Source organism: Sander lucioperca, chromosome 12 (genome assembly GCF_008315115.2).
Source record: "Sander lucioperca isolate FBNREF2018 chromosome 12, SLUC_FBN_1.2, whole genome shotgun sequence".
Lineage (NCBI taxonomy): Eukaryota > Metazoa > Chordata > Actinopteri > Perciformes > Percidae > Sander > Sander lucioperca.
The window spans coordinates 15,483,968-15,505,681 of record NC_050184.1 but is presented as its reverse complement, the minus strand read 5'-3'; the positions used below and the strand labels follow the sequence as shown (position 1 = coordinate 15,505,681).

Genomic DNA, 21,714 nt, shown 5'->3' with positions numbered 1-21,714 from the left:
TTTGAAATGGAGACACACATATCGTACCTTTTCCTGGAAATCCTGGCCATTATTTTAAGGCATAAACCAACCATAGGGGTACACTCAGGGGTAACCCTGCTGCTAACATTGGCTATTACATTAGCCATATCACAGTAACACTGCAAAATTAAAGACAGACAAACAGATCCAACTAAAATCACGTTTTATTTATATACAAACAATACAAACAATAAGGAAAGCTTCAATACTTAAGGTTGTTGCAGTAGCAGACCAGTTTACCAATCTGTCTTTCTGCCTCCGGTATGTGCACGCACCCAGTAATGTTTGTAAACAGGAAACCCATGTATAGGGATGCCTTGATCAATGCAATTACAGACTCATGTGATCCCTTCTCTTCTCCAGCAATAACATCTCCATACCTCCTGAATATAGCTACGGGAAGAGCAGCATCACAGGAGACCCAGGAGTATCTGACTGGAAGCCTTTCTACTGGCCATGGACTGTGTGTGAAGTTCCAAGAGGAATGTGTGGCAGACAAGAAAAGGTTATTGAAGCCCATCCACAGAAGAAAAGTTTAAAATTTTGCAAAAGAAAACCTAAAGAGGAGGCAAACTACTACCAAGGAAAAGTCTGTGGCTGAGAGCATGAGAGATGTATTACCATGACATCCGTATCAGAGGCTCTGACTATGACATTTCCTGTAACATTTGCTGCATGGAATGCCAGGAGGGTATCAGCTTCTTTGTGCCTACTTTGGAGATGAGCTGGATATTCCACTAACATATTGAGGTCAAATTCATTAAAAGTAAGTTGAGCACAGATGCCTCCGTGAGAGACTACCAGTATCTTCTTGGCAAGGATTGGTCCATATATGTCTTTTTGCCATTCCTTAATAAGAAACATAGCCAGCTGATTTTTGAAAATGCCATTATGCAGTAGCTTCTGACAGCTCTGTTTTGGTGCTTGCTCAGGACCAGTAATGACAAAGGGACGGTCATCTGCTTTCTCTCACTCTCCTTCAGGGACCCAGTTGGTATGTGTCAAATGATACATGAATCTCATTCCGTTGACTGGCACAGACATATGTGAGGAGTTTTCTGGCAAGGACTCCATATGATGTCATCTTTCCAATGGCATATAAGAAGGAATCTAAGCCCCCCATCTATAAGTGTCACATTGATCCACGGTAAAGTTGTCTCTGTGAAACCGTCCTGTAGCATCTCAAGTTAGTTGTCTGTCTTGAGGCTTGATCCATCTGAGTGTGCAATGGACAGTGGGTACTCTGTAACTGGGAATCTCATAATATGTCTACGGTTCTGTGAAATCATTACAAGAAGGTGCTGCTTTTTTTTTATTTATCCAGGTAAGTCGATTGAGAACACCTTCTCATTTGCAACGACCACCTGTCGCATTTACACAGTTACACATTCATACCTGGAAGCTGTAACTGTGCAACCACAGTCTGATATGCTGGCCATTAAGCAGCTCCACTCGAGCCGTTGGGGTTAAGGGCCTTGCTCAAGGGCACCTCAGTGGTGGTAATGAGGGAGGGGACAGGTGCTGCTCTTTCACTTTCCCCACCCAGATTTTATCCTGTCATTGATTGAACCGGCAACCTCCCGGTCCCAAGCTCCCTTCCTTAACCCTTAGGCCACCACTGCCCCATTTCAGGGGTGTCTGGTGGACCTTAAGCAGCAGAAAATGCGTCTGGCATGCTGATGGTTGTACTTTGTGGATGTGCACAATTGGTTCAGAAACTGTTTGAAGTGGTACTCTCAACATTTAATCTAGGTCAATTGTATGATATTGTATATCGGGGCCACATTTGAGGGGTGTCTGGCAGGCCCTTTGCAGCAAGTAATTTGTCTGGCATGGTGATTTTCGGGTTCGGTGGGATGTGCTTTTTAATTTCAAGGTGGTTTCATGTGGTACCTTCTTCATTTGATCTAGGCCATATCTGAGGGGCCCTTTTTTGGTGTCTGCTGGGCCCTTCACAGCGGATAATTTGTCTGGCAGGGGCCATTTAGTACTCTGTGACCTGCCTGTTCATATCAGATTGGTTTGAGATGGTACTTTTGAATGTTTGATCGAACACATTTTTACAGACCTCTTTGAGGCCCCAAGGGGCCAAGTGCAGCAGTGGGGCTCCGGCAGACATTCATATCTGAATATGAGAGGTCATCCCCTGGATACCCCTGTGCTCAAATGTTTGTACTCTTTTCGTTTGATCAAAAGGCTCTGGGCTGCCAGACTATCCCCTCATATTGCACTTAATTCTACCCAGATTGCACATTCCCCATTAAATCATGCTGTGATCAATAACTTATGTATTGCACAATGCCCAAATGAACAATGCAAAATTAGGCTCTATGTTTCCTAAGCCCACATATCCCCCCCTTCCGTCCATATTTTATGTTTCGGATATGTAACCTTGTATTCATTGCTGCAGTAATACTGATCGTCTTGGTTTATGGGTTAGGGATAGGGCTTAGGGAACATAGGACTGAGGGAACATAGACATGCTCCCCCTGAATGTAAGCGTGTGGCTTATGTTAGCAAGCAAGCCAAGAAGACAACATGACAACTTTGGAGTTAACAGGAGTTTGCAGAGCGAACAGATCCCCATTAATCAGACAGCAAACAAGTTGACCTCCAAATTGAAAAAGAAACAGCGTTATTGGTAACAGTAACTTAAGTAACTGCCCAAAACCACAAGGCTGGTAATTGTGGAGCCTGCAATGACATAAACAAAACATACATATATTTTTATCTCAGAGTGAAATATATTCCGCACTGTTGCTTAACTTTTTCCAGGTTAATACACAATCAAACTGGTTTAAAGTCTCAGGAAATGCAAGACGCTTAGATTGTAAGAAAATAAAGCATTACTGGTACCTAGATAACTATGTGTGTTATATGTACTGTATGTTAATTATGTGTTGATGCGTGTTATAAGCATGCACACAATTTGAAGGAGTCACCCTGATTCTCAGAATCGAATTTAATCTAATCTAATCTAATTAATTCTCTCATAAGTGACAAACGATACATAATATTTATTGATCTCAGCTCTGTTTCATAATCTGTGTTCAGTTCGAGTTACAAAGTTCCATCTCAGATCCGAATATACAACTCCTCTGGTGCCGTCATTATGTGATTGCCATTAAAGTAATTGTTGTAAAAGCATCATTAATTGATGAGCTGCACAAGCGACCTGATTCCCAAGTAGTTAAATGAGCTCAGCTGGGCGCCACAGCAGCCAGTAGCACTGAGGCTTCTGCACAGACCAGCATGGAGGCATTGTGGTGCTAACTGTCTGTGATCCTCTATTGTTGCTGAATGGCCACTGTAACAATAGGTCACATTCCAGTCCTGCTAGGCCCTGTAGCCGCAGCCAGCTACTGTATCTCTGCTGGCAGATGACAAGTGTGGCCACCCGTGTGTTAGTATGTGCATGGTAGGTTTATGAGTTTGTGCAAATGCGTTGGTTCTCCTGCCTGCAGTGTGCATGTTTGTCTGTGTGTGGCCTGGCTGTGCGCTTTGACCACACGGTCACTAGAGGAGCTTGCCAGAGCTTCATCTGGGTGAACTGGCCATTGATGACACACTAATGGCCCCGTGCTGGGTAGCCCCTTCATCTGCTGCCATGCTAGTTGGCCTCCATCGACTGCCCACATAGAGAATAAAGGGGAGAGGGGGCTACCTACATGAAACAAACATCCAAGTGGTGTCAGGGAAAAGGAAAGTGTGATGTGAACAAACATGCACCTCAGCAACAGGATGCTTTTATTATTCAGTCAGTAACTCGTCATAGATTTAACCATTTATTGCAACAAATGGAAATACAGTTATACTTGGCACTGATGGCTCCGCTCTTGATAATACTCCGTGGACCAGCCAAGCAGCATGCTAAGCTGAAACAGGGAGCACCATGCAGAAACCCCCTGGGTAAAAAAAGAGTGAGCCAAAAGAAAGACATTCAAAACCATTTTAAACTTTGAGTCATGTTAGGACTCTGAACTAGGAAGGTGGAGGCTGGGGTGGTGGAGGCAAAACGTTTCCAACATCAGCAGTAGTGAGTGAAGCAGCGTCAGTGTAGCAGGGATCAGGGAGTCACATTTAAAACGCCCACCTTGATGTGAGATTGGCAGTGATTGGTGTGTGTCTGACAGGAATGATAATTCAATCAGCAGGCGTATGACTTCTGTGTCCTCTATGAACTAACGCTAAGCTTAATTTATACCAACTGTCCTAAAACAATCTCATCTTGAGATTGTTTCTAGTGTTGTTTATTAAAACCAAATTTCTCACCTGTACTACTAACATTCTTGAGATTCAAGAACCCACCCAGAAAATGCAACAGAAGTTGATAAAAGGTCATAGATTGCCTATTCTGGATCAACAGAAGTCATTTTTCTGGATAAAGCCTGACATCTGGTGCGTCAGGCTTTGCCGCATCAAAATATCTTTATACTGAAGAAACCTAATTTGGATTCTTTTGAACCAACTAACTACAGGCCTATATCTAAACTGCCTTTTTTATCTAAAATACTTGAGAAAGTGGTGGTGGGCCAGCTGACTTCATTTCTTCATGGAAAAAATTTGCTTGATAAATTTCAGTCAGGTTTTCGTAAATGTCATTCAACTGAGACTGCGCTTCTTAAAGTATCAAATGACATTCTGATGGCTGCTGACTCTGGACAGTACACTGTGTTGATTTTACTTGACCTATCGTCTGCATTTGATACATTGGACCATACAGTATTGTTGAATCGGTTACACAATGAAATGGGGTTTTCTGGGTCTGTTCTCAAATGGTTCACCTCTTACCTGAGTGATAGATCATTTTGTGTGTCTGTTAACAACATTTTGTCAGAAATGACCCCTCTGTCATACAGAGTTCCTCAGGGTTCGGTTTTAGGTCCTCTTTTGTTTCTATTGTATATTAGCCCTCTTGGTGAAATAATCCGTAATTTTAATAATGTGTCTTACCACTTTTACGCTGATAACATTCAGTTGTACTGCTCATTCAAAGAATCAGAGTTCGGTAAATTAACTGATTTATTGGAATGTCTGTCATGCATTAAGACTTGGTTATACAACAATTATTTACAATGAATACAAAAAAGACTGAAACTTTGATCATTGCTCCAGAACAAAAACTACCCCAAATTAAAGTACACCTCTGTTCCTTGGACTCCTCCTTCCAGTTGAGCCTAAGAAACCTTGGTGTTTTGTTCGACCAATCGATGTCTTTGGATGGTCATTCTAGACAGTTGGTCAGAAACTGTTTTTATCATTTGAGAAATATCTCTAAATTGAGAACAATACTGCCCAAAGTTACCATGGAGATGATCATTCATGCTTTTATTTCTTCACGGTTAGATTACTGTAATTCTCTTTTTACTTGTTTTAATAAATTTTCTCTGAGCCATCTTCAATTGGTGCAAAATGCAGCAGCCAAGCTTTTAACAGGAACAAACAGAAGGGCACACATTACCCCGATTTTGTTTCCTCTCCACTGGCTTCCAGTAAAATACAGAATTGATTATAAAAGTTTAGTTTTAACTTTTAGAGCACTACATGGACAGACGCCTAAATATATCGCAGACTTGTTGACCCCTTACTCTTCTTTCTGCATGCTTGTTCCTCAGGTCAAAATCTCCTGATGGTCCCAAAAACCCGCCTTAAAACTCGGGGAGACCGCTCCTTTCAGGCAGTTGCTCCTAAATTGTGGAATGCCCTGCCCCTGTCGCTGTGTGTGGCCGATTCTATTGTTTCTTTTACAAAACAGCTGAAGACACTCTTATTCAGACAAGCTTTCACTTGACTGAACTATCATTGTTTTTATGTTTGTATGATGTTTTTTAAATTGTTAAACTTGCTGCATGTAAAGCACTTTGTGACTCTGTCTGTGATAGGTGCTATATAAATAAAGTTTACTTACTTACTTACTTACTTACAATGGAAACAACATCCTTCGAGCTAGCAAATTGCAACTTTGGAAGAAAATTTGGATAATGCAGGCAGGCCTGGTTCTTTCTGTGAAGGATTGTAAAGATTTACAAGGAATATGTTTACGGCATTTACTATCTAACTGGGACAATTTGGAACCGATTGACGGGATTGCTGTGGACGAAGTACACACTGCGATACACTGGTAAGAGCAAATTACATTTAACCATACAGTATATCCAGTTAATTTAAATAGCTCACATTACTGTATTGTGTTAAAATGACATTTAATAGCTTATGTGGTATTTTTCTTTTGTGGGGTGCAAATGTTTCACCAAAATAATTTCCTTTACAGAAACTATTTTGCACAGCCACAATTGCTGCATCCGGAACTTAGCGCCGCCATTGACAATTTTGATTAGTTTAAAGAAAGTTACCAACCCAGAGCGTTTTTTCTCCTATCCTAGAATGTATCTGTGGTGTAGCCAGACCTTGCCCTGCTATGGTCTGGCAATGCCAGACTAGGGGAAAGGGGAGAGTTATTCAAAAACATGCACCTCAGCACCAGGATGCTCATAATACCAACTATGCTAAAGAAAAAAGATGATGAGATTGTTGCTAGTGTTGTTGAAATAAAACTACATTTCTCACCTGTACTACTAAAACATTCCTGAGTTTCAAGAACAGACCCGCGAAATGCAACAGTAGTTTATAAAGGTCATAGATTGCCTAATGCTTCGTTAAGCTCTCTCATCCTACATCTAAAATGTAGTCTCTTGCCCTGGGACCCATGCTCATTAAAACATATTACCATGAGGGGATCCATCAGTAATAGACCCACAACCTATTTAGAGTTCTGACCCACAGGAGGCAATCCATAAGGAATTTCCCCAGAGAAATGCTTCATTTCCATGAAGCAACCCCACTCTCTACTTTTTGTGACATTCTATTGATCTTTGTAAAGAAAGATGTGGTAACACTTTATGATTATGGTATGATGATGTGACTTCATGCATAAAAAAAGCATGAATTAATGTATGTAGTACCTCATGAACTATCAGTAATGTACAAGGATTAATAGTATCTCATGCATGACTTGAACAATACGTTAATTAATGCATCAATTAAGGTATTTCAGTCATCATGATTTCTGATTTATTAATGATGTTCATGTCTTCTTCATTGGTAAATCTGTAGTTAGTGACATCTTTACCATTGATAATTAACAGGAAGCAGGTTGTCTGACGTTACTCTGCGTTTGAACATTATGGATGTATAAGTTGGAAATACAGAAAACCTTTGGAGAAAGAACAATGATGCGAAAAGTAACACCAGGGATTTAGTAGCTTCAACCGACAACCAGGTGGAAATGTTACTGAAAGGTTTGTAAGCCTACCGAACCAATAAGACTGTTTCCAAAGGTCTCCCCTTCTGCCTGTCCAGACAACAAAGCAACCCCGGAGTTTTCAAACCAAAATGGGGGCAGCAGTGTTTCCAAATGTCTCCATTTTAGAGGCTCAAAAAAGTTGGAGTAGTGTGGACGCCAGGCATACACGTAGCAAAATATATCATTTTTCGACAAAAACGTAGAAATGCAGATGTAGCCTTAAGCAGAAAATAATATTTTAGCGTTCTCATTAATGATTTTTTTTCTGTTTCAGTTAAATTTTTACTGCTACAGGGCACTCGATTGTTTCAGTGAAGGCATATGTCATTTTGTAAAAACTGACCTTTCAGATTGATCCACTTTGGAGAGGATATAACTGGCACTGTGCAGATAAGACTTACTGTAACAGCAAAAACCCTACTTGACATGCTAATGTGTCTGCTGCCAGTCTAGTTCCTCCTCAGTCCTGAACATGTGAAAATCAACATTTCAAAACAGCAGAGCTTCCAGCGTCTTTCAGTGACAGCTATTTTAAATTGATTGTATGTACTGATAGACTATAGCTCTAGACTATGGCTCTGAGACGAATGTTCAGAGAGTTTTAGGAAGTGGACTTGGGATACTGTATGAGTTTCCGACAGAATCACTGCAGAATTGTCTAACACAGACATTTCTGCAGTAAAAAAGTGTGAAGGTGGTGAAACACATGATGAATTATTCCTGAAAGAACATCAGCACTTCCTCATGTGTTTCATCTGCTGACGCTGACATGCTCTGGAATAAAAGAACAATTTGTCTTTTAGTAAAGTTAACCATGCTAAATAACAGGACAACCCTGCCCTACAGGCTAGGACTGTAAGCTGCTGATTAACTATAGAAAAATCAAGATATGCTTTCACAGAAATACATATAAAGCAGTTCCAACTGCTTCAACAGTCAGAGTTAACTGATCCTGATCTTGTCATTTCATTTCTTTCATTATTTTGAGAACCAAAGGCATAATTTCTACTGGGGATTGGGGAGAGACATGTCCCCCATCACTTTCATTGGCCCAGGCTGATTTTCTTACTTAAAGACAGTATTCAGGGCTCAAAAAGCTCACCACCAAATTCGTTTTTGCACTCAAATTCATTGAATTGAATTTAATCTATAACATTATCTATCAGACAGTACCAGTTATTTCGTACAACACAGTGATTTACACACCATTTTTACTTTTTGTTATACTACCATTATTATGGGTAGCACAATAACCAATTTCATCATAATGTATCATCAAGCCCTTGTCAAGACCCACACACAAGAACAAAACAAATATCAGGCTGTTTTATAGGGTTGTAGAGCATATCTGTAGCCAAACAGTATGGCCTAAGAGCAGAAGGAAACACATTAATTTACCCTTAATACCTTTAACTGGAGCCTTCTTTTGTTTTTGTTTCTTCTGCTTTTGTGGGTATTACATCAAATCAGAATTTTTTATTTTACACAAGTATATTTTCAGCCTGGGAACCAGATAAATCTGTGAGCTCATGTTTTATGCTATGGCTTATACGTCTGGTCTCCCTTCCAGCCGACCAGGCCCTGATCGAGCCAATAACTACCATTTATTTCATATCATGCATGTTTGATTATTAGAGCTTATTATTATAGATTATTAGATGACTGACAACTTGCGGAGCCTTTGCGCATTTATGTGAAACATGTGATGACATAATTTTTTCTCACCCTCGTGCTGTGGACACTTTGGCGAGCATAAATCTATAGCTTAGTAAAGCTTGGTAAAGAGCAGCGCCGTTGAGGCATTTTTGAGAGCAACCAAGCAGGCTGCGGCTGATGTGGAACTTTCTGTTGAAGTATTTTCAAATTGTGCTGGCAACAACACTCGTTCACAGACATGTTGATGCTACACCATCACAGCTCATCTCTGCAAGTCTGTTTTCATTGTGTCTGTCGCTTAGCGCTACGTCACATTTCATTCCTCTGATTGGTTGTAGGTCTATCCAATCGCATCCAGAGGCGTTGGCTGTTGGAATGCCCTTAGGGAAAATGAACTGAGAGATTCACTTGCATTTGCGATTTGGTCTTCCGATGTCAGGCTAGTATATTTAAGCTTGCATTTGTTTTTGTTTATTTGCTCCCTGCTGTGGTGAATTTCTGAGGACTATGGTTAACTACTCCTCAGATCTCTGCAGGGTAAATTCAGACAGCTAGCTAGCTCTGTTCAATCCAAGGGCGCTGGAGAGTGCATGCCGATGGTGCTGCAGCATGGCCAAGAGGTAGTGCTGTGCACTCCTGATAGGGAGTGGAACAGTGTAAAACTATTTATTAAATTATTTATTTTTCAGCAGATGAGGTGCCTGTCAGAAAAAGTATATAAAATGTTTTAAATAATCAAATTCAATTAATTCCTTCAATCTGACATGACAGCGTCATCGCGTCACGTCAGACAGGAGTCAGTTGAGAGCTGCACCTCGAATGCGATCAATCGTTATTTTACTAATGTGTTTATCAGGAAGAACATCAACGGAAAATGGTGAGATTTATTTGTATTATCAAATAGCCTATACAAACTTGGATGGACATTATTATGTTGTGATCAAAATATGGCCGGCACCGGAGACAGAGATGGCTGCTAAAGTTACGTTACGTTACTAGGTAAGAGACTTAAGAGGTAAGTTTTGTTTTTTGTTTTTTTCGATAACGTGTAATAACAAATACCAAGCAGGGTTGACATATGTTCTATTTGGGGCTGTGTCTCCCGGGGCCATTGGGGTCTGGAATTTCTCATTTCTGTTCGCGTCCGGATCTCAGCTTTCTAATAATAAACGGGTCCAGCTGACAGGCGTTACACCAAAATCTGTGACCCATCAGAAACTGAAACTGATGCTGCTGCTGCACAAATTGTCTGCCCTTGCGTGGTCAACAACAGGGGCGAAGACGAGCGTATAAACAGAAGCGGCGTAATGTAGGCTAAACATGAATGCATTACGGTGTAACACCGGCTCGGTTCTGGGTAGCCTACTATATTGGGTCATTTAGGGTGCAGATATAATGTCTTTATATCTGAAATGGCTTCAAAGGGAGCGATGTTATTGCAATAACTGAAAAAAACCCTATGAAAAAACGAGGTAGAGATAGAGTGACCCTGCCCGGAGGAAGCCCGGGGCCCCCGTCTGGAGCCAGGCCCAGATGGAGGGCCCGTCAGCGAGCGCCTGGTGGCCGGGTTTGCCACGGAGCCCGGCCGGGCACAGCCCGAAAAAGCTACGTGGCACCTCTCTCTCCAACCCATGGGCCCACCACCTGTGGGAGGAACCGCTGGGGTCGGGTGCGCTGCCACATGGGTGGCAGTGAAGGTCAGGGGCCTCGACGGACCAGACCCGGGCAGCAGACGCTGGCTCTGGGGACGTGGAACGTCACCTCTCTGTGGGGGAAGGAGCCGGAACTTGTGCGGGAGGTGGAGCGCTACCAGTTGGATCTGGTGGGGCTTACCTCTACGCACAGTCTCGGTTCTGGAACCATACTCCTGGATAGGGGTTGGACTCTTTTCTTCTCCGGAGTTGCCCAGGGTGTGAGGCGCCGGGCGGGTGTGGGGATACTCACAAGCCCCCGGCTGAGCGCCGCTACGTTGGAGTTTACCCCGGTGGACGAGAGGGTCGCCTCCCTACGCCTGCGGGTTGTGGGGGGGAAAACTCTGACTGTTGTTTGTGCGTATGCACCAAACAAGAGCTCAGAGTATTCGGCCTTCTTGGAGACCTTGAATGGAGTCCTGTATGGGGCTCCAGTGGGGGACTCCATAGTACTGCTGGGGGACTTCAACGCGCACGTGGGAAATGATGGAGACACATGGAGAGGCGTGATTGGGAGGAACGGCCTCCCTGATCTAAACCAGAGTGGTTGTTTGTTGTTGGACTTCTGTGCTAGTCATGGATTGTCTATAACGAACACCATGTTCGAACATAGGGATGCTCATAAGTGTACTTGGTACCAGAGCACCCTAGGCCAAAGGTCAATGATCGATTTTATAATCGTTTCATCTGATCTGAGGCCGTATGTTTTGGACACTCGGGTGAAGAGAGGGGCAGAGCTGTCAACTGATCACCATCTGGTGGTGAGTTGGGTCAGAGGGTGTGGGAAGACTCTGGACAGACCTGGTAAGCCCAAACGGGTAGTGCGGGTAAATTGGGAACGTCTGGAGGAGGCCCCTGTCCGACAGACTTTCAACTCACACCTCCGGCGGAGCTTTTCGTGCATCCCTGTGGAGGCTGGGGGCATTGAACCCGAGTGGACAATGTTCAAAGTTTCCATTGCTGAAGCTGCGGCGGGGAGCTGTGGTCTTAGGGTCTTAGGTGCCTCAAGGGGCGGTAACCCACGAACACCGTGGTGGACACCGGTGGTCAGGGAAGCCGTCCGACTGAAGAAGGAGTCTTTCCGGGATATGTTATCCCAGAGGACTCCGGAGGCAGTTGCAAGGTACCGAAGGGCCCAAAGGGCTGCAGCCTCTGCCGTGAAAGAGGCAAAGCAGCGGGTGTGGGAGAAGTTCGGAGAAGACATGGAGAAGGACTTTCGGTCGGCACCAAGGTGCTTCTGGAAAACCGTTCGCCACCTCAGGAGGGGGAAGCGGGGAACCATCCAAGCTGTGTACAGTAAGGATGGGACACTGTTGACCTCAACTGAGGAGGTAATAGGGCGGTGGAAGGAGCACTTTGAGGAACTCCTAAATCCGACTAATACGCCCTCTATGGTAGAGGCAGAGCTGGAGGATGATGGGGGATTGTCGTCAATTTCCCTGGTGGAAGTTGCTGAGGTAGTTAAACAACTCCACAGTGGCAAAGCCCCAGGGATTGATGAGATCCGTCCAGAAATGCTTAAAGCTCTGGGTGTGGAGGGGTTGTCTTGGTTGACACGCCTCTTCAACATTGCGTGGAAGTCGGGGACGGTGCCTAAGGAGTGGCAGACCGGGGTGGTGGTTCCCCTTTTCAAAAAGGGGGACCAGAGGGTGTGTGCCAATTACAGGGGTATCACACTTCTCAGCCTCCCCGGTAAAGTCTACTCCAAGGTGCTGGAAAGGAGGGTTCGGTCGATAGTCGAACCTCAGGTTGAAGAGGAACAATGTGGATTCCGTCCTGGTCGTGGAACAACGGACCAGATCTTTACTCTCGCAAGGATCCTGGAGGGAGCCTGGGAGTATGCCCAACCGGTCTACATGTGCTTTGTGGATCTGGAGAAGGCGTATGACCGGGTCCCCCGGGAGATACTGTGGGAGGTGCTGCGGGAGTATGGGGTGAGGGGGTCCCTTCTCAGGGCCATCCAATCTCTGTACGACCAAAGCGAGAGCTGTGTCCGGGTTCTCGGCAGTAAGTCAGACTCGTTTCAGGTGAGAGTTGGCCTCCGCCAGGGCTGCGCTTTGTCACCAATCCTGTTTGTAGTATTTATGGACAGGATATCGAGGCGTAGTCGGGGTGGAGAGGGGTTACAGTTTGGTGAGCTGGGGATCTCATCGCTGCTTTTTGCGGATGATGTGGTCCTGATGGCATCGTCGGCCTGTGACCTTCAGCACTCACTGGATCGGTTCGCAGCCGAGTGTGAAGCGGCTGGGATGAGGATCAGCACCTCTAAATCTGAGGCCATGGTTCTCAGCAGGAAACCGATGGAGTGCCTTCTCCAGGTAGGGAATGAGTCTTTACCCCAAGTGAAGGAGTTCAAGTACCTTGGGGTATTGTTCGCGAGTGAGGGGACAATGGAGCGGGAGATTGGTCGGAGAATCGGCGCAGCGGGTGCGGTATTACACTCAATTTATCGCACCGTTGTGACAAAAAGAGAGCTGAGCCAGAAGGCAAAGCTTTCAATCTACCGGTCAGTTTTCGTTCCTACCCTCACCTATGGTCATGAAGGCTGGGTCATGACCGAAAGAACGAGATCCAGGGTACAAGCGGCCGAAATGGGTTTCCTCAGGAGGGTGGCTGGCGTCTCCCTTAGAGATAGGGTGAGAAGCTCAGTCATCCGTGAGGAGCTCGGAGTAGAGCCGCTGCTCCTTCGCGTCGAAAGGAGCCAGTTGAGGTGGTTCGGGCATCTGGTAAGGATGCCCCCTGGGCGCCTCCCTAGGGAGGTGTTCCAGGCACGTCCAGCTGGGAGGAGGCCTCGGGGAAGACCCAGGACTAGGTGGAGGGATTATATCTCCAACCTGGCCTGGGAACGCCTCGGGATCCCCCAGTCGGAGCTGGTTAATGTGGCTCGGGAAAGGGAAGTTTGGGGTCCCCTGCTGGAGCTGCTACCCCCGCGACCCGTTACCGGATAAGTGGAAGAAGATGGATGGATGGATGGATGAAAAGAAGGATATGTGCATTGGGCGCACATTTAGGCTGCAGCACCCACCAGCGAAAGTATGTTTCTGCGCGCATGGTCCAATCAGAGTTTTCTGTTGCACGATTAAAACAACTTTTGAACGAGCACATGTTCCACCAAGACAAGTTCCTTCCCGAGGCTATTTCTCAGAAGCACTGTTACTGCATCCAGCACCTAGTGCCAAGACGATTGTGATTAGTTTAAAGAAATGCCAATAAACCAGAGCATGTTTTTCTCCCATCCCGGAATGTTGTGTGGACAAGCCAGATCCTCCTCCGCAGCACTGTGGACGTAAGGCTGGCAATGCGAGACTAGCTCACTGCTGACTGTGTATAGTATTACCTCTACAATATCAGGGTCAAAATCAGGGTCAAGTCAAATGTAACTAGACCAGTAGCACTCGAGTAATAATTTGACTTCTCCTTTGATTCCTGCTGGTCACACAGACCCAGACACAACTAGGCAAGCATATTTCAGTTTGGCTCATTTGGCTCAATAATATTGCACATCAACTTATCCATTAAATACATGTAATACTCCTAAATGCCTGTCCAGAACACACTGCCCACCAACACAGATCATGTTCTTCTGTTCTATCTTTCTATCTATCGTATCCAACTATGTGTCTCTATTTCAATACTCCCCCAGTGGGAGATGGACACAATGTCCTATACAATGTAAGCTGTGTATGAACATTCTCCCTTTTATGAAGAACAACTTTGAAAAAAAACAACAGCAGAGAGTCTTTATCTAGGTTAGGCAATGATGTGTAATGTGTTACATTCTCATATTATATATTACAAAAAAAGTAAACAGTATCAATAGCAGAAGTCATGTCGTCATCTGTACATGTTATCATCTTTCTGTGTAACTTGTGTAGAAAATGTTGCATAATCGAGAATTTGAGGTGGAGAACAATCCAAATATTTGCTGTTAATTCAACTTTTCTCTTTACCATTGGAAATGAACCATGGATTCCTTTCTAAAAGCAGTCTCAACAACACTACAAGTCATTAAACCATTAAGAACGGAGTATGTTCTGCCAGGATACGAAGGCACTGCTTAATGTAACTGAATGCTGAAAAACAGAATTTTGCAGTTAAACTTTTGAAGTGAAAAATATTTGCTGATTCATAGATTATGGAATTAGCCTGGATGCCAGCCAAATCTAGCCCCGCCCACAACATTTGAGGTCGGGAAGTTTGGTCTTGACTTCATCCGTTGTGGAGCAACTGTGCTCGAACCAGAACTGTTCGGACCAATCAAAATGTCAGGGCGGGCTTTATACTATAATGGACAGATGATCAACAGTAACCAACCACGTCACAAAAGAGCGCTTGGGTTGAATTTGTTTACGACTCCGTTGCTCTGATTGGTTGTAGGTCTATCCAATTGAATGCAGAGGCATTTTCTTTCCTGGTTCGATTGAAACACGCCCCATAATCACAGCCCAATGGAGCAGTGTCAGACTCATATTCTGACTAGAATCTGAGTATGACGACGTCTGGCTATTATGGAATATGCTGTTTACATGACCTGTATCAAATTCGGAATATTGTCATATTCTGAATAATAGTGGAATATTAGTGTGCATGTAAACATACTCATTGTGTCAGATTAATGTATTGCTACTTTCACTAAGCAAAGTCCACTTGTTTATTTAATAGACGTTTCGATGCAACCGCCTCCCTCCAAAGGTTTTCTGCTTCTTTTAAAGGCCAAGAGACTTGTGTTTAATATCTTATCAATGTCTTTATTGAGCAGTGCATGTACAAACACTCCTGGCGGAGTACACCACAGGCAAACGATTTATCAATGTGATTATTCCTTGCATTTATTGTTCAGCTTGTGGCTGAAATTCCTTCTGAGATCTTCAAACTGCTGGTACAGAAGCTTTCACACACAAATCTTCTACTTCACTTGACTGTAGTTACATAACCAGAGAGATGATCAGCTCTAGGGCCTAAAGTTGTAAAAGCAGGTTGAACTAGTAGATTATTATTGGCAGAGTGTGACTACAGGTCAGGCCAAAACAGCTGTCCCCACTAGCCTGCAAGGGAGTTCCTTTATAAACCATGACATGACTAACAGGATAAGGAAGCACACAGTGAAATGTACATAATCTGACTGAGTAATAGCTCTGACAAGTGGAGAGTTTGGGTGTGGCTTATGATTAAAGTATTTTCATTGCTTAACAGCTTACCATCAGTAAAGGTTAAAGGTAAACATGGCTTTCATTGGAATGCCAGCAGCTGTCAGCATATCTTGCATTAGATGAGGCCCCTGTCACGAGAAGCTGGAGCAGTGCTGTCTGTCCACTGCGCCCCGAGGACAATACCTCCAAGCCATATCATTGATGTCCCATTTCTCATGTATACTGATGAATCTGCTGCTGCTGCTGCTGCTTCTGCAGGGCTGCGTAGGCAACGCCAAAGCGGAAAAGCAGCAAGACTGTTGCTGCTCGTCTGATGATCTAAGAGAGATGACAGATGTGAAAGGGGACAATTGAGAGGGCAAAATATAATACGTCCTTGATTCTATAATGAACTCCTTTTTTTTTTTTTACTGTTACCAACTTCATAATCATGCCACTCGAAATAACTCCAAACTCAGGCCTCCTATATGCTGAACATCTCAACTTCCATTTGGTTTAAATTACAGAGGTTCAGAGATATGGAATGCTTTGCCATCAGATTTTCAAAGCTAATACTTATTTCAATTTAAGAAAGCTGTTAAGGGTTTGTTTTTGTCTGTGCAATAGTATCCCTATGGAATGTCTTTGTAAACAACCCATGTAACTCCTAATATTATTTTATTCTGTTTTGATATTGTGTATAATTGTAGTTTGGCCTTTTTTTCTTTTCTATTTTAGGTATTTAGGTTATTTTAATTGGAGTATGCATTGGAGAGTGCCCAGTTCAATCCACTCTGAGTTGTTTTTTTTGCATCTCTACATCACATATTTTATTGATTATGTGTATACTAATCTGTAGTATTTGTATATGTGTAAACCAATAAACAAAACTAAACTAAATATGTGCCCATGTATAATAGGGCATACGCGAGAAAGGAGAATATGACAGAGATATGGAGCAGAAGTGAGAACCAAAGGGATTAAAGGGTTATTAACCAAGCTTGGATTTCAAAATGGAAATCGCTTATATCAGCGGTTGACGTCTGCCGGTGTCTCAGGTTACAGTCTTTACTTGGACTGACAGGACTTCCAGAGCACTGCTCTGCTCTGATGGCCCATATTTACTTTGCGCACCCATGCTGTATGATTTATCTCTCTCTGCTGCACAGCGGCTCTGCCTTCCCTTGTAGTATTCTCCTCTTTGATTTTGGCTTAAACTCTTAATAATGTTTTTCCTATCAGCTTATTCTCTCCATGTCTCCCCCTCTGCCTTTGTGTTTCCCTCCTCCTCTGTGTCTCGTGTTTGCTTAAGATGTAGTAGAGAATAATTCTCCCAGGTAAGTAAACAGGACTCTCCCGTATGCCACTGTTGATCCAGTGCGTCCTACAGGCTGCACTGACGTCAGGGCCGCAGAATTTAAACAAAGGCTTGGGACTCCAGGCCGAACCTCTCCCACGTTACCCTCACATTAATTGCCAGCGTTTAAAGGTTTCCCTGTGCACAAGTGGCCTTGATGGCGTGTGAGGAGCATGAAAGGAAAGTTACAAATTCCGTGCGTGTTGATAAGAGGCTGGCTGTAGAGGTTTTGCATAGCTTTTGTTTGATCTGTCCACATTCTTAAGCACTGTGAGTTTAGCAGGTAGTCATCTGTGGGAGAAGAGCAAAGATTTGACGTAAAACAAAGGACTTCCTACTAAAATAAATTAATACTTCCATCCATAGCAATGGATGCCAGAGGTGGAACATAAAGTAAATTTACTCAAGTACTTAAGTACAATTTTAGGTTACGTTATACTCCCACAACATGTATTTGACAGCTATAGTAACTAATTATTTAGCTTATTGTGCTTTTACATACAAAACATATAATCAAATAATAAAATATGACGTATGATATATTGGTACAGATTAAACTACCCAACAGTAAATTGTTTGTATACTATTTGTACGCTGCTGTATTGCTATCTTCATTTTTAAAGGTCTGAATATTTCTTCCAACACTGTAATCAACAAGTACATAAATTACAATATATAGCTCACCAATCATGCAATTGTTTTATCAGGGCATTTTCTGGCATTTTCTTTAGGTTATTGTAATTTTGGGTTAGGGGTTAGGGTTTGGGCTCAGGTTGCTGTAAGCTATCAAATGGTGGGGAAGTTACAGTTTATGATTAAAAACACAATGTTGCCATATCCCCCATCTCATGCAAGTCTAAACAAAATAAAGGTTTCGCTTCTATCATCAAAATAGCTGCTGTAAACTCACTGAGTTGCACCAGCAATTTGTGCTTCACCATGTGCTTCCTCCTCTATCATTAACTTCCACCGTGACCCTCAGGGTCACCACATCCATAAAGAGGCTGGTTAGTGGCTAAAGAAAGAAAGAAAGAAAGAAAGAAAGAAAGAAAGAATATTCACTTCCTCAACCGTTTGTATACAGAATACCGGATCTTCTTGAACATTTGCTGTAGATAAAAAGAAGACAGGACAACATGTGCAGCACTAATTAGCTAGAGATGTTTATTTACAAGATTAACATGAAGTGGGTGTTTTTTTCATTCATCTTTATCACAGAAGAAGGAGGGGTGTGTTATCTTGTGATGGCATGGAGACAGGGTGTAATCAGTAGACAGATAGAGGGCAACAAGAGAGGAGAAGAGAGAGAGTAAGAAGGAATGGGACAAGGAGCAAAGGAATTTTTGCTCTGCATTCTTCCCGCCCTTCCCTCCAGGGGTGAGCGAGGCCAGACGACTCCTCATGCTTCCTCCTGCAAGGCTACCCCCCCCCACACACACACACACACACACACACACACATACACAGCATGCGAGAGCTCTTAGCAGCATATGCTGGCTGCGTGTGTGGTGGGGCCAGCACTAGGCCATTCACCCGGCCATTCACAGGTTAATGCACTCATCAGGGATCCGAAAGGAAAACTTTAGGCACACAAACTTCACCTCTTCAATTTGAATGGGACTTAATACAATAGTTTGTAAAATACAATACAATTTACAAAGCTGGGTTGCAGCTGAAGTGGAGAGGGACACTGAATATTTAACATTCTCAACATGAATCCTGAATACCACTGATAAGATTGCAACTCTTTGAGGTTAAATGGTATTTGTTTTTGTAAGTGTTGAGTATCAGTGAGGTTTCACTCATGGAAGAATAGCATTTTAGTGTGCCGGTCAAACAGCCTTAAGAGTAAACTGCTAATCTCAAAAACATCATTAAAGAACGTTAAAATCAAACTGAAATAAAAAAAAATCATTTTTGCTAAGAAATCAGCATACATGTATTTGTTTTGACGTGTGCTGTGTGTTAACTGGTAAGTTTTAGAGCTGCTGGTATGAGGATGTTGTTAGCTGTTTCCCTGTTTCCAGTCTTTATGCTCAGCTAAGATAATTGACTGCTGGTGGTATCTTCATACTTGGCGTACAGACATGAGAGTGGTATCAATATTCTCATCTAACTCTTGACAATAAAAGCGAATTTCCCAAAATATTGAACTTTTTCTTTAAAGATTGAAATTAAATGCTGTAAAGGGAGAGGCACCTTGAACCACAAGTCATCATTGGTTGATAACCAACGCTATGTGGGCTTGTAGAAAAAGAGAAAAATGTGTCTTGTAATCAATGATTGTTTAGACTCTACAGTGGCTTACCACGGCAGTTGACAGTCAACTATTGTCATAGGAAACACCCACCCAGAGGTGGTTACAGAAATATGTCCAAAACCAGACTTTGACAAACCTTGTATTACCTTTCCATGGGAAAGCCCACCTAAAACAGGCATTCTGGTAGACTAACAAAATAATTTCCAACCAATTCAAACCAGCTGACTTGAACCTGCGAAATGTACATTTTTGTTTTGGGTATATTTAAATACATTTTTACTATTTATTCTCTTACTTGTATTTATTTATCATTTGTTTATCTTTAGAGTGTCTTGTACTTTTCCCCTATCCCTTGAAGCTACGACAGTGTGAATTTCCCCATTGTGAGATTAATAAAGGATTTTGAATCTGTAATGTAATGTAAGCTGTGGGAACTCTATTTCCTCACTGCTTGATGGCGAAGGCTTAGTGCAAATGCAGAAAAAACAGGCAGGTGTAGCCATTTTTGGTACAAATCATCTGTTTATTGTAAAACAAAGTAATATACCTTTTCCACGGCAGACATGTTGACATGTCATAGTAGGAAAAGCACAGGTGTATTCAAAACCATTAATGATGGCTGCATTCCTCTTAGGAGAGACCCTGGTATGGTGCATGCTGACTCACTGAAATAGCTTACTGGGACACTTGATGGAATTGAGCCATCGTTAAGGTTATCAATTTCAGCTGTGCTTTTCCTACTATGACAAGTCAAAATGTCTGTTTTGAAAAAGGTCCATTAAATCAGGGCAGATGAGTAGTCGAGCCCTGTTGCATGAGTTCAGCAGGTTCGTGCTGGCCGCATCAACCGGCAGGGTATGGGAACCCAATCATAAACCTCACAGTCTCTTCCAAGCTGCTCTGCTTTAACAATCAAGGAGGGGGGGAATGGTCTGGACTTCCTGATATGGGGTTTCCCAGGGAAGCAGCTTTGAGTAGTTTCTTGGCCATGACATCACCGGCAGCAACACAGAGGTGTTTTTGATATAGCCGGAAGAGAAGGGGAAGCTGGTGGGAAAACCCCTCTGCCATCACGACAACAACAATAACTGCCTACAGCGCTCTCTGGGCCACAATGCAAATCAACTGTAAACAGTGTCAGTGGGTGGGGGTGTGGGGAGAGGGAAAGAGAGGGAGGGAGTTGGGTTGGGTGGGGTGGGGGGAGAAATCGAGAGGCAGAAACAAAATAGAGCATCTGAGAAACTTTAAATGGAACGAAAAGGCAAAACTAGTGCTTCGTTAGTCATGGGGATTTTTTTTAAATGTCCCACAACTTAACTGAGGAGACATGTTTATTTGGAACAGAGCTATTTATAGGTGGAATCAGAGTAACTTGTCTCTGATGTTGTTTCTCATGTGAATAAATGGCCCATTCATACTGCTTCCGTCCCGCTCAAAACAAAAACAGACCAGCTGATTGCCAAACGTAAAGAAAGGGCAAATGCGAAAAAACCCTATTCTATCCCTGTGGGAAGTTTTAAATAATAATCCCACCACCAACATTCTTTAACAGTGACTGGCAACAGTGTCACTGGGCTGTTTGTGTGACAACAGTTTAATATGTCACTACTGTCTGTTTCCCACGTGGATAAATGTGTGCAGCCCCCACTAAACAACCCCACCCCCCCACCCCTCGTTCCTCTTACCCTCCGTGGGAAGGTGACACCAGCAGCCTTGTTCCTGGTTCAGCACATTCCTCCCCATCTCTTATTAGCGTCCCAAAGGCACATAGCTTTACTTGAACACTCTGTTCTCCGTAATAAAATCCATGTTCAAATTTGACTGCAACCTCTGCGCAAGGACTTGGGGCTGAAAACAATTAAAGAATGAAGAAAACAAATCTATGAAAATCCCTACCAGATGCCTAAGAACAACATTTAACAGGGTTGCAATAGCATCTCCGACCCCTCACCTTGCTTTATAAGCAAACTGGAGAGTTCCAGTCTGTCCTGTGTCATGGCTAAAATCTAATTTTAACAATATGTTCAAAGGTTTTCATTACAAGGGAGGCAAGGACCACGGGGTGATAATAGTGACTTTGGTGATGTGACTTTATCTACTAGAACAACAATAGCTTCCTTCCAAAGTGTAAGTACCTTCTGTTGTTCCAAAGAAGACTGAAAAATATATATATATTTTGCAAAAATGATACTTAGTTGTCCAGCACAGCTCCTTCTCCTTGAAATGGCTGAAATACTTACATACTGTGGCTGTATCAATCTACATGTTACAGCCCTCAGAGAGTTAATCATTAAAAT

At 43.1% G+C, this 21,714-nt stretch overlaps 1 long non-coding RNA gene across 1 annotated transcript; it reads left to right on the top strand.

Annotated features, from left to right (window-relative positions):
• Positions 1–604: 604 nt before the first annotated feature.
• Positions 605–20,378, top strand: LOC118496531. Its single transcript, XR_004899097.1, has 3 exons — positions 605–614; positions 6,013–6,017; positions 19,957–20,378. It is a non-coding gene; the product is annotated as an uncharacterized LOC118496531 (long non-coding RNA).
• Positions 20,379–21,714: the final 1,336 nt, after the last annotated feature.